This window comes from Barbus barbus, assembly GCF_936440315.1.
Source record: "Barbus barbus genome assembly, chromosome: 6".
NCBI lineage: Eukaryota > Metazoa > Chordata > Actinopteri > Cypriniformes > Cyprinidae > Barbus > Barbus barbus.
In genome coordinates, this window is record NC_136734.1 from 31,069,859 (window position 1) to 31,084,525 (window position 14,667).

General features: G+C 37.5%; 1 protein-coding gene; it reads left to right on the top strand.

The window, feature by feature from the left end:
• Positions 1 to 14,667, top strand: part of LOC306871647 (transient receptor potential cation channel subfamily M member 3-like) — a gene marked incomplete at its 5' end in the record, with an annotated part of 440,831 nt that overhangs the window by 271,841 nt on the left and 154,323 nt on the right.

Genomic DNA, 14,667 nt, shown 5'->3' on the forward strand with positions numbered 1-14,667 from the left:
TGTAATATAAATAAGCTGTAGAATCAATAGATAACGCTTTAAAAATGACTACGTGACTTTTTGCCAAGAAGAGGAAGAATTTTGCTCACAATTCTATTTCTGTCCTTATGCTAAACCATTCTGGCTTCAAATTTCAGCATCTTTACTTCTTGTATGGTCTAATGTTTTCGAGTGTTTTTAATGGCTTCACACAACTTTTCCCAGCGCTTCAAAGCTTTAAGTATTACCAAATTTGAAAGTTATTTTTAATGTGATTACATTGTTCATCCTTCATAGGTTGCCTCCATTTATAAAACTAAAAGTTTCATAATGTAGGAATGCAAACACTTAAGCTATTTAAAAATAAAAAGGACATTAAATTTCCACTATATGGCTGCAGAGATTTATAGGCTTATTAGCCATTTCCACTCCCTATATATATTTTATATATTTTTATTTTTTATTTATCAAAGTTTAGACATTATGAATGACAGTAATAAAAGTTAATTTTATCTGCATTTCGACAGCACAAGTAAATCTGTAAGACGTCTGCTAAAGATCTGGGAAACATCTGCCATGCAGTCTGTTAAACGTTTCAGAAGCAGTTGTACATGCATTCTAATAAATGTCTATTTGACGTCTGACAGGAAACGTCTTAGAGACTGCAGATGTACAAACTGCAGATGTACTGCAGATGTACAAACACCCTAAAAAATACGTCTTGCATATGTAAATGCAGACATCAAATATACATCTCCGAGATGTACATGTGCGATTAGGGTGAGTGCTTTACTGTCAGGTGCTGGTGCCACCTTCTGTAGAACTTAAAATGGCACTGGTGTCCTCAAATGGAAAAAAAAAAAAAAAAAAAACTGTAGGCTATTCTTGGGGGCCCCAAGCAGCCGCTTAATTCGCTTATGCCTTGGGCCGGTTCTGATCAATACCTCATGTATTTATTGAATATAGGAAGAATGAACAAGAAATAGGAAAAATTATAGAAGAATTAAGGAAAAATGGAATTCAGGATCTAAATTTTAAGGTTTTAATAAAATGGTCAAGTGAAGTAAGTAGTAAAGCCTTCTATGATTTTATTAGAGACGGGATTGATAAATAGAATACAGGTGCATCACAAAAAAAAAAAAAAAGTTAATTTTTTCTTGTGACTTATTTCAAAAAGTGAAACTTTCATATATTTTAAATTCATTACATGTAAAGTAAAACATTTCAAAAGTTTTTTTGTTTTAACTTCGATGATTAGAGTTTACAGCTCATGAAAGTCAAAAATCCAGTATCTCAAAATATTAGAAGATTTCCTAAGATCAATCAAAAAAAGGATTTGCAAAACAGAAAAGTTCAAGTTCTTTAAAGTATGTTCATTTATGCACTCAATACTTGGTCGGGGCTCCTTTAGCACAAATTCCAGCATCAGTGAGGTGTGGCATGGAAGCGATCAGTTTCTCATCTTTCTCTTGAAAATATCCCATAGATTCCATATGGGGTTCAGGTCAGGCATGTTGGCTGGGTTTTGACACTGTGGGCAGGTGCTAAAGTCCTGCTGGAAAAGGAAATCAGCATCTCCATAAAGCTTGTCAGCAGATGGAAGCATAAAGTGCTCTAAAATCTCCTGGTAGACGGCTGCATTGACTTTGGACTTGATAAAACACAATGGACCAACAGCAGCAGACGTCACGGCACCCCAAATCACCACTGACTTCGGAAACTTTACACTGGACTTCAAGCAGCTTGGATTCTGTGCCTCTTCAGTCTTCCTCCAGACTCCAGACCTTGATTTCCAAATGAAAAGCAAAATTTACTTTTATCTGAAAAGAGGACTTTGGACCACTGAGCAACTGTCCAGTTCTTTTTCTCCTTAGCCCAGGTAAGATGCTTCTGACGATGTTTCTGTTTCAGAAGTGGCTTGGTAGCCCTTTTCCTGAAGATGTCTGAGCGTGGTGACTCTCGATGCACTAACTTACATAAGCATTGGCCTATACGCGGGAGAGGAAACTTACAAGTAAAACTTAGTTTTCGTATGTTATATAAAACTTAGTTTATTCTGTCAAACTCGCATAATAGAAATCTGTTAGGCGTCACTAAGGCATTAATTAGGAATTGATTGAATTGAATCTATTTCTGTTGCTCACATGTGGATCGAACACTAAGTTTTTATTAGATTAATTTAGGGCTCTACAGTGCGACCATTTCAGTCGCATTTGAGACTGTGAAATATGAAGTGAGCCACAGACCCGGACTTTCAGATGTTAGAGCTTAATCACATAGGCACACATAACCACACACGCATCATAACATCAAATTCCTATTTTTTTATTACTACTTTCTTAGCTTCTTCATCTTTTGAAAGATTATAAATGTATGTTACATACGTGGCAAATTACTTAATTGAAATGCCTTAAAAGTGATAAACTGAATCGCTTGTTTACAGACTCTTTCTGTGGCTTCATTTGACACTTAAATCTGTCTATTTAAATAATATAGATACTATTTTATTTTGCTAGCCTACTAAAAATATTTTAGCTTTGCAAAGAGACAAATTTGGTCAGATCACATGCATATTGATCGTGTTGTATAGATGTTTTTCGACAGGCATGCGAAGGCTCTCAATAAATGAGCCCGTCGAAATCTTCTGCGCGGGCATATTATTGTCATCACGATTAGCTTCTGTCACGCTGCTTGCAGTGTTCACACAGAACTCAGCAGGGCTTGTTTAGCAGTGGGCTGACAGAACCAGAACAATAAAAGCAGCTCACTCCTACTCAAATGCTACCCGTGAACCATATTCAACACTCTGATAGTCGGTTTTATCGAAGGCAGCTAATTGGAATTGCCGCAGTGAATCTGGGCAGATTTCTTGTGTTCTAGATGACTGGCAGAAAAACAACATTACTTGTTAGGTTTTTCCCAAGCGCACATACTGAAGCTAAAATGTTGAAGTACTGCAGATTATTAGTATTCATTTATTCATTCAAGTAGTTATTGGCAGCAAATTATTTGGCCTGTTGGATTATGATCCATATAGACATATGAATGTACTGTGTGTAGCAGGATTGTGCAGATGGTCATTCATTTCACTGAATAATTCGAATGGAAAAAGTGGAAAAAAATACACAGAATGTAAAGTTCATACATAGAACACATGGTTTGTACAATATAAAAACCATTACACCTATGGAGATTCCCCATAAACCACATATGCAAGATTGTGTGTGTATACATATACATTTTCCATTTCAAAATTCCCTACTTTTACAGACTCAAATTTCCAGACTTCTCTGAATATTTTCCAACCATATTTCAAATTATTTAATATTTAATGATTAAAGATTTAAATTCATAATTCTGAATTCACATTTTGATACACTGTACCAGCATTGTCACAGTACCAACATTTCAGTAGTCTGTACCAATACCAGAAAACAACTGAACTGAAATATTAAATAATTTGTTAATTATTAATTTATTATTAGTCTGCACGTACACTCCAAAATCAATATTGACATCAGATTTTTTTTTAGTCCTATCTGTTGTTATGGTAACAAAAGAAGGGATAGCTGTTGAAAGTTTGGATTCAGTTCTGCATTTAAATATTTTGTATTTTTGCAAAAATTCCAGTTATAATCAATGAAGATGTCCACATTTCACAGTGAATCTCTATACATTTTCATTACATTTTGTATAATGAAAGGATTCATGTCCGTGCAGAACTTTAAAGCATGTTGAATAAAAGAATCCTGCGTTTCGAGTGGTGTTGAGTAGATTCTCACTAACACTAACTTAAACACATAGCGTTAACCCGATTACGAACTACAAACAAACCTCAATGAAGAAAGGTTTTGAATATTTGTTTTAATTATAAGACATACAATTTTGTTTATTTATAAAATTACAAAAAAAATTGCATTGCAAAATTACAGAGCAAGACTAAAATATTTATAATTATGATAATTATAATTGATAATAAACCAGATTATAAATATTCTGCTCAACTGAAAATATATTAAAAGATTGTCTGATATGCTTGCACAGTTTTTCATGAAAAATACTGTGCTTGTATGACACATTTTTTTTTTTTTTTTTTGAAATTCTCAATTTTATATTTTACAAAACATAATAGGGGCAAACATTTTTCCATACTGTTTTCTTTTTTCCATATTTTTCCAGACGTAGAAAATACTAAAATCAAATTCAATACACTCTAAAAAATGTTGGGTAAATATTGGACAGAACACATGCTGGGTTGTTTTCAACCAACAGTTGGGTTAAATGTTTAACCCAACCTTCTGGGCAGTAACCCAACCGCTGGGTCTAAAAAAAACAATCGCTGGGTTTGTCCATATTTTACCCAGCGCTGGGTTGTATTTAACAGCCTTTTTAGAGTGTACTTTTCCACACTGCGTAGAAATCGTGATTGACAGAATGGTGTAAATGCAACAAAAACAAGCAGAAACACACCGCTTACAAACCAATTGCATGTTTTTTTTAAAACCGTAATCTATTAAATGTAATCTACAAATAATTAAATTCCAATGGTGCTAGCTTTGTGTGTTATTAGATAAGCACGTAAAATATCATGCTCCATTTTGTATTACACCCACATAAGTAATAAACTTCATTAAGTTAATTAAAAAATGTGAAATATAACCATTAGATCAGGGTTCCTCAATTAGTTTTCGCAGAGGGCCAGATTCTGCCAAGAATACCAAGCCAAGGGTAACTGACATATATATATATATATATATATATATATATATATATATACATATATATATATATATATATATATATATACATATATATATATATATATATATAATTCTTATAATTCTTAAGACCGTCCCCCGGTTTCACAGACAAGTCTTAAGCCTAATCCTAGACTAAAATGTAAGGTCTGAGCTGTTTCAACTGAAATAAACTTGCACTGACAGATCATAAAATATAGCAGCGTGCCTTTGTTTTGTCTCAAGATGCACCCCAGTAATGTTTTTCTCTAAGCATGTTTATAAAAATTACTTAAAGGTCCATTGAACTATGGCCTAATCCTGGCTTAGTCTAAACCTGTGTCTGTGAAACCAGGCCCGTGATGTGTCCCAACCAGACGCGGCGAGATAAAAAGTATCTTTTCCATGTAATTTTTGTCCTAACCACCTGCGACAGCGACATGTGACAATATCTTTGTTATGGACACGGAAATCTATTTTAGAAATGGTTTTTATTTTCTGCGACATCACGGCAGGAACAACATACAAAATGTGACAGTGATAATCAGGTAATGATTATGTGCTTTATTTGCAATGTTAAAAGTGTCTAATGTGAGTTTGAATATTATTTTGCTTGAGGTTTATAACCATAGCGAAAGCAACAATAGATATTTTACCTCAGATCTTGAAAATAAATTAAAGCAAATTTACGTTAAAACTGTGAACTCACTGCGAACCAACATCCATAACAAAGATGGTATCACTCACTCACTCAAAACTGTTCAGTCCATTCACATTTGAATAATCTATTTTCCGTGTCTACTTTTCTTTCCTTCACACTTGCCATGTTTTTGCCGTCACATAGTATCTACACTGGACGCGACAAATGCAAATCATTTGAACTTTGAGTCAGTACGTCATAAATAGAACACAGCAGCAGTTTATTGTTGGGAATTTGTCGCCCCGTGCTGCACTGCATCCAGTGTAGACAGCATCGCTGATTATAAGTTATATTGTATTTTGTTGCGAAATGTATATGTAATTTTCATTTTTTGTCAAAACGTATTTTGGACTAAGGAAATTCTCATTTGAAATGTCTGATTGTGATTTCTATTCTATTAAGGGAGTCCAGACACTTCAATTCAAAATTCGCAAACTGAACTGAGACTTTCTTATGTCCAGAAGTCTGTTGTATGGTGTATATGTTTGCACCAGACTGTGTGGATCACATTGTGGTGCAACAGACTAGGATATTCCTACACAGTTCAGGCATGGGGTAATTAATAATTAAATGACTCAGAAAGTGACTTAGGGGTGTGCTACTATGGCAACATCCTCCCCCCCACATAGGTGCCACTTAGTGGGGTAGTGTAAATGTCGACTCCATCTAATGTCAGTGGGGTTTGTCAAGTACGCCAAACTGCCCATTTTGCAGGCTCCTTCATTTGTGTAAGGTCAGTCTGCTGGTTTTTATTCTGGAGATAGTTCTGCAAGGCTTTTGAGTGTGAATTCAGTGATCCTGCTTAAGGCTGTTCAGATTTCTGACTCCCCTTCTAATATGTGGCCCACTGCCTATCGAAACCCCCAAATAGAGCGAGACAGTAAAGTGATTTCTCAAGGCACTCAGCATCTTTTACAATGCATATCAGGAACTACTCAAAGGAGTGTTATAATCTTCTTTCTTTCCTTCCTAGGTTGGCATGTTCACAACATTTCCTATGCTTAGGACTGATATCTTGATGTAGTATACGGTGGTTTCTTGAGTAAATGCCTTGCATTTTTAGGGTATTATTTAGGGTATTTTTAGAGTATTTCCAAAGAAGACAATGTTCAATATAGCATCTTGTTTATTGCTTAATAAATAGTTAATAAATTAATGAGTATATTCAAAGCAATCATGCTGACAATTCTAAAATATGTGAATGATTTGCAGAGACAAATCTTATGGCCACTTGGAATATTTAGTATTCATGATGTGATTTTAGAAAGATATCAGGCTGTATTGGTTCTACTGATCAACTGTGCAGTCATGCGATGTAAGCACTGGACCTCTGTGTAACAGTGTCTGGTTGCCATGGAGCTTTTTAGGAATATTTGGATCGCTGATAGTCCTTTTAGACCTGATGGGTCCAAACATACGAGGCCTCTTCTCTGTATCATCACATCCCTCATATGTGCTAAAGATTTTAAATGGACATAAACAGCCACAGTCACAGTGCTGATTGGGTTTTAGGTACTTAAATGAGAATATGAAACCATCCCATGGGGATCAATCACAGCTCTCCTTCTATCTCTCTCTCGCTTGCTCACTCTGGCAACGTTGCTAATTGACTCATCACATTATGATTATTATAGAGCATGCTCATGGCTGGTTGCACTCTTTACTCTTGATAACCCCTTAGAAATGGTCCATCTTTTTTGATGGACCGTATTTGAGAGAATAAAAGCACAAAAGAGAGTTCAGCTTGCCTCTGGGCCATTTTAAAAGGCTCATCACACTGCTGTATACAATAATAAAGAAATACTGTAACTTTCTTAAACACTTCCAGTAGGACGTAATCATAAAGAGTAGTTCACCCACAAATGAAACTTCTGCCATCATTTACTAAACCTCATGTCATTCCAAATACATTGCTTTTAGAACTTGATTTTCAGTGAAGAATGACTGATTTCATCCTGATTATCCCACAAGTCTATTTTATGACATCCCAAGACTTGATACTTTTCGGGGATTTTTTATTGTTGATTTTTTAGTCCTATTTGCAGCTTAACAGCCCATGGTCTCTGTATGGCTTCATTGAAAAATGTTTGAAAAAAGTTATAAAAATGTTATAAAAAAGCAGCATTAAAATTCAACAAAACATTTACTTTAGTGGTACAGCAAAGAAGGAATGTCTTAAAACAGATATCTCTGTAAGAGTATATCAGATATCTCTGATATGCATTTTCCCATAAGAAACTCACTTACATAACATTACTATGCAAATGCATAATATTTTGTGGCTTACCGCACATTTCATCAGTCAGTTTCTTTTTGGTTATCTATCAAATATTCATACAAATATTCATACAGTCTGACAGTTTCAGAGACTTCGACTACTGAAGCAAGATTTCTCGCTCAGATGAGATCCCTTTGATGGAGGAGCATGGAAGCGAATATGTTTTGCTCATCTGGTTCCTTCTAGCCATGACAACCTCGGAGACAAGCCAAATCAAATCAGACCACCTCAATCCAGCAGACAAACCATGAAAATGAGAAAGATTAGAGAAACAGAGAGAGGGAGGCAATACAAAGATAGACATGAGCACTGCCCTGTTTTTATTTCTAGTACTTCAAACTAGAAATAAAGTAGAGGAAGGAAGGCTGGAAAAATTAAAAAGAGCAGAACTGTCAGTGAAATCGCGGCCCCCTGATCTGTGCGGTTGAGTCCACAGTCTCCTGCCATTTCCTGCACTCGCCATTTCTATCAGTAGGGTGCTCGTCATTAATTCATTACGTAGAGCACACTAAATTAGCCCTTGTTAGCCACCGACTGTTTGCTTTATTTTATTTGACATCATTAGCCCCTCAATAAGAGAGTGTTTACAGCCCCCTCACCTAGCAACCTGCATCCGTGAGCAAGCAGCCAGGCAATGCTACCCCAGCCCCCCTCGCTCACCCTCGGCCCACAGGGCTTCCCAGACCCCCCTGCCACCCTCTGGTCCCCACACCTCCTGTGTCTCGTTCGGAGAGTCAAACGGATGTCTGTGGCCCAGGTGCCTCCCCTGATGACGTGTGTCATGCGTTGGTGACAGGGTAACGACAGGCATACACTCTCTCCTTCCTGTGCTGTCTCTCTCTCAGTAGATACTTATAAGTTTGGACACTTTTTTCCAATGAGCCATCTTGATTACAGATCGGTTTGTGAAGCTTAACTTAAAATGGATGCTGAAGGACTTTGCAGACACCACTGAAGTAGACAACGCTCATAGTTGTGTTAGAGTCTGATGCAAGGACGACGCATGGGAAATCTGGGTTGCCTGTTTCTGCTGGATGCCATGAATGCAGGGAACAGACCCAAGGGAGAGCCACTGCTGTCAAATGAGTCACAAGGTCAATGAGGGCTTCGTCTCTCAGAGACTCACTTGTGAATTTTGAATCAGAACCGCAATTTTGTTTCTAAAAACTCTTATTAGGGGCCTTTTGTTTTTTTTTGTGGCCTTACTGCCTCCTTGAGACTCTGAACATTAGATCTTCTTGGGGTAACAGGAGAGACCTCCTTGAGGAAAAAGAAAGAACTTGGAGAGGAATCATCAAACTGGTAAGAGATATACATTGTTGTCTTTTAAAATGAACTTTGTGTTTCGCCACATGCACATTTATGTTTTTACGCTGCTGTTAATATACAACTTAACCTCTATCACTGGAGTTTTGGTCTTCTCTCATTTCTGATTAGTGTTTTTACCGTTTGGAAAGATAGCTGCTACTTTTGAACTTCATGCTGATTAATAATGAGGCCAATTGGTCACCGTGGTATGCATTTGACTTGCGCTATGGTAAATAAATGATAGCTGTTACTCATTGACCATCTGTTGGAAACTCTAGTGAGCACAGAGCAAAAAGGCTTTCTACCATATGCTCTCAAAGGAGAAATCACTCATACTCCTTTTTTGTATCACTGACTTGCACAGATTTTTCTAAAGGCAGACTATTGCATAATTTTAAAAATTTTAAACACGATATATATTTTTCTGATCTAGTCATTTTTATTAATAATTAAAAAAATTGCAAATTGTGTTACTGCACAGGAATTAAAAAAAGGGTTTATACTGTAAGCTGCATACACTAAATTCTTTTGTCAAACATTTGGCCTGACACTGTGCCATACTTGGCTTATTAGTTTGATGCTTTACTTTCATGCTATAAAGTTTTTAGTTAGTTAGAAATGATAGGATTAGGAATTAGGGAGTTATAAGGGAAATTTACATTTTAAGAACATTTTAAGTAAAATGTCTGGTTGGATGTGACATTTGAGAGCACTGGATTTCTTGCATCTACAGTAATCTGTTTATTCTGATCCAGAGTAGAATAACTCGGGCAAATATTACTAAAAGAAGCTGTATTAGGAATGCATTATAACCTATAGCAGAGCTAACTGTTTATGTATATTTGGCATTGACTCTGAACCAGCTAGAATGAATGCTGACATTTGAAATATATATATATATTTTTAAATCCTAATATTTTGTTGCTAATATCTAGCTTATGCAAACATCCCTGCATACACACATATGCGCGTGCACACACACACACACACACACACACCTACTGACTTTGTTGTTGTGAAGCTTGAATTATTGATGGCCCAGACTGCTAAAAAATGCATCCACAACCTTTTTATCATTCAACAATCAAGAACCAATTAGTAGAGCAATCTGAAATCTTCTTTATTCTTGACCCAGAGAGTGAACCGTGTGTAATGAAGCTTGAAAAACAGACACTGTGCTATGATAATCAGTTTTAGCAGGGACCAAGTCTTTGCATACATTACAGAAATTCTACCAAGTGTTTTGTTTCAATGTTTTTGGAGTTTCAAATCATGGGGCCTGACAGATAACAAATTGCTGGATATGAGAGATAGGAGAACATGAGAATTGATGACACTATCACAGGTGTAGCTAAACTTTTGACACACAGCTAAAGTCTGGTTCTTGCTTATTTATTCTAGTTGAGAACTGCCCTCCCTCAGAAAAGACCAGTCAAGCAAAAATGTATTTTGTTCATGAACTACATCATAAGGTTCTGAAAGTAAAAGTCACATTTATTTTCTTAATGAGGAATTGATTTTAAACCATAATTTGGAAACTTTTTAAAACAGAAACACTGGGAGCTCAGAGGTTGTTATTCAGTGGTACTTGTGTTAATTCCTTCATTACATGTTATTTCAACTTAATTATTTTGAAGATATTTAACAGCACAGTTCCCGGTAAAAATTATGGACAAAAACACTTTATTTTTGTATGTACAGAATCAAAATATTTTGCAATATATTTAAACATTGTTTCATCAACTTATTTTACATCATTTTTAAATTGGTTGCAGTGCCTTATGAGAAATTAAGGAATTAGTTCTTTGCTTATTAATTTGCATATTGGATGATAACAAAACTGATGTAAGCTGGTTGACGACACTGTTGTCTTAAGTAGACTATGTTATCCCAAAGCTTATTGCTCTATTGAACTTGTTTCATAAAGAACTTTACACAGTTATTGAACTGAACTAAATAAACTCTGGACTAACTGAATCTGAATAATGACACTATTGCTACAGCTGCTTTATTTTGGATTTGCCTCAGTTTGCATCATTGATTCTGTTACTTTCTTGTTTAATACTGTCAATCTGCTTTGAAATAATCTCTACTGGGTAAAGTGCTATAAAATAAAATGTATAAACTTGTAATCATTGGTTTCCTAATGGACAAAACATTTTTAGCATAAAACCCAGCCAATCAGTCTGAAACTCTTTCTAGTTTTCTGTGATATATGTTTAGGACGGTCAGTGAGCAAACTGTGTGGTCCGTTGGGAGTGCTGTTTGAGGCTGAGACTGGCCCAGGTGTCACCCACTAATTGAAATATGAAACTGTAATAAAATCAATCACACTCTGTCCACACATTTCTTATAAGTTTTCATTGCACCACATTATTCAGGATGGAAATCCCTCCCCTCTTTTTTCATCTTTGACTTGAGTGGATTTTGGAAATTGTGGAAATTGCCACTGTGATTTAATCAGATGAGTAGTTTATTTCTTCCAGTTAACCCATGATACTCCAGAGGTTTCTGTCATTATAATTTAATCATTTAACTTTTCATAAAGCAAATGAAATTAAATTGAAATATCTTACCATTATAAATATATTTTCCCGCATTTGTGTCTCGCCAAAGTCACTGCAGGCTTACACATGCTGACAGATAAAGATGGTAACAGGTTTTATTGTTCTATAACTGCAAAATAGTCATTACTTCCTCTCACATTTAATAATAAACCGAGCTTCACATACTCACCCTTGCCTTGTGTGGCATTATTTAGCTACTCAATCACTTGGATTAAGTCTGTCTTTATTTTTTGTTTTAGTAAGGTTCATGCTTTTGTCTGAAGCTGATACAAAGTGATTATCCTCCAGCCAGATATCCTTTGGAGGCATGAATTATTCAAAATACAAAAAAGAGTTAATTTACTGATGTGAAAAAGAATAATATTGTCTTAAATATTATATTAACTGTCAGTTCTCTGTCCTGTGTCTTGTGTTCCCGCCTCTTGTGTCCTGATTTGGTTTGTTTCCTGTCCTTGTTTAGTGTGATTATTAGTTGATTCTTGTCCAGCTGTGTTTGTCTAATTATCCTGTGTATTTAATTCCTGCCTGTTCAGTTACTTTTCTTCTGGTCTACTCGTTACTCCCCGGTGTTCCTGTCTGTGTCCACCTTGCCTTGTCTTGCCCTGCCTTGTTTGGAGTCATTAAAGACTGTTATTTGAGTTTACTCCTCGTCTGCATGTTCCTGTATCCTCCCTGCTGTGTGCACTGTGACAGAAGACCAGTCCAAAACATTAAGCAGCACCCCCTTTTCACACAGTTTTGTTTTTTCGTTTTTGAAAGTGTTTTGTTTTGTTCCTGTTCCTTTCAAGTCAAGTTCACGGAATGCCACTCCCTCAAGCCCGCCATTCGCAGGATATCGACGCCGTCGTCCGTGGCTCACCGAAGCGCCCTGTTCGCGGGAGCTCGACGCTGCCGTCTGCGGCTCTCCCAAGCCCGCCGTTCGCGAGAGATCGACGCCACCATCCAAGGCTCACCCAAGCCCACCGTTCGCGGGAGATCGATGCCGCCGGCCTGCCGCTGACTCAAGCCCTGTTGCCAGAGGATCCAGTTCCCTATACACGGCCAGGAGTGCCGTTGTCGGGTCCCGTGGATCCAGTTCCCTAATTTCAGCCAGGAGTGCCGTTCCCAGGTCCTGTGGATCCAGTCCACATGTCACGGCCAGGAGTGCCGTTTTTAAGTCTTGTCTTGCCCTCAGGAACAGTTTTAACTAATCTTGTCAGTCAGTCTTGTCGGTCATGTCCACGTAGACTCACCTGGGGCAGGCAGCTCCTCTTGTTGTGGCCGCGGAGGCCATTCCCAGCCGCCTGCCTTGTCGTTGAAGTGGAAGCGGTTGCTGAGGGACCCTGTGAGGGCCCCTGACTCCTTGTTATGCCCAGAAGAAGCCTCAGCTTCCAAGCTAGCCCAGGAGGGCTTCCTGTGGGCTGTCCTGTCCTGTTTTTCTAGCCCCTGTGGGCTGTCCTGTCCTCTTTGTTTAGCCCCGGAGGGCTCCTGATACCCCCTAGCTGCCCCATGGAAATTTTGTGTGTGTGTGTGTGTGTGGGGGGGGGGGGGGTAGAAGGGTTCCGGCTGGAGTGTGGAGTGGCCTGGCCGAGGGACGAGGCCACGGCCACAAGGACCACCTGCCATGGCCTCCTGAGCTGCCAGCTCTGCCATGGCCTCCGTTCTGTTTGTTCCGCTCTGGAGGTCCCCGTCCTGTGATCCTGTCCGTGTCTGTCCTGAGGGGCCTCCAGAGCACCCCCCCCCCTGGTGGAACTGTTAAGGCGCGGGGCGTGCCTTTCCTGGAGGGGGAAGTTATGTCAGTCCTCTGTCGTGTGTCTTGTGTTCCCGCCTCTTGTGTCCTTATTTGGTTTGTTTCCTGTCCTTGTTTAGTGTGATTATTAGTTGATTCTTGTCCAGCTGTATTTGTCTAATTATCCTGTGTATTTAGTTCCTTCCTGTTCAGTTACTTTTCTTCTGGTGTTACTCATTACTCCCCGGTGTTCCTGTCTGTGTCTACCTTGCCTTGTCTTGCCCTGCCTTGTTTGGAGTCATTAAAGACTGTTATTTGAGTTTACTCCTCGTCTGAGTGTTCCTGTATCCTCCCTGCTGTGTGCACCGTGACATTAACGTTTCTAAAAAGTATGCATTAATAACATTGTCTTTATTCAAATAAATAGAAAGTGAATGCTCTGTGTTCCTCATTCAACAGGACTCCATGACAAGAAAAGTCCAGGCCAGGAGAGTTTTGCCACCTCTTTGCACAGAAATGAAGGTAAGACTAAAGTTTCCCAAAGCATTCATCTGTTTTTTATTTTAATTTTTTTTTAAGTTCTACAAATATTTGAATCAGCAAATATTTAAATGTATTTTTCTATATATTTCTATATATATTCTGCCTTGTGTGGACACTGGACAAACTTGTTACTGAAAACTCTGGAAAACAGTCTCTGACTGATTTAATTTATCTCAAAATTGCTGGTCAGAGTAAGGGCATAATGGATAAAATGGCCACAGTGAATAATGGCAAATGATTGGCCCCTGTGAGTCAGATGTTGGAAGGTTGGAGACAAATTTTCTGTCTTATCAAACAGTCAATTTTAAATTGAATTTGAATTTTGTTAAGAGGAAAAGTAAATCTGTAAATGGTTCCTGAGAATTATATACAAATCCTAATTGTATGTTATAAAAGTTGTTTATTTTGTATTTGAATTAGTCATGCACAGTCGAAGGTAAATCCAACTCTAAATTAGATTAGCTTACTATTTTCTTTTTAATTGTTCCTAGAGCCATTTTTGTTTGTGATTTGAAAAAAATATTGTGATATTTATAGTGATATTTTTGGCTGTTGTTCTGGTCAGAAAATATGTTGGTCTTATTTGTTTTCTCAGATCTAACAAGCAGCATTTTTAATAAAATACCATGCTTACTTCCAAGGGTGATGACTCAGTATGCTGTGGGCTTTACACAAGGTTACATGCTGAGATTTTTCTTTCAGGTCCTTAGACTGATTGCTTAAAACTTTTAATTAAACTTGTTGAAAATCCTTTAGAAACGTGTTACTTTCTTACTGCTAATCAGATCAGAAATCTGTCGGATTATCCATGAGCCATCACTAGAACCTACGACTCTAAATCGAATGAT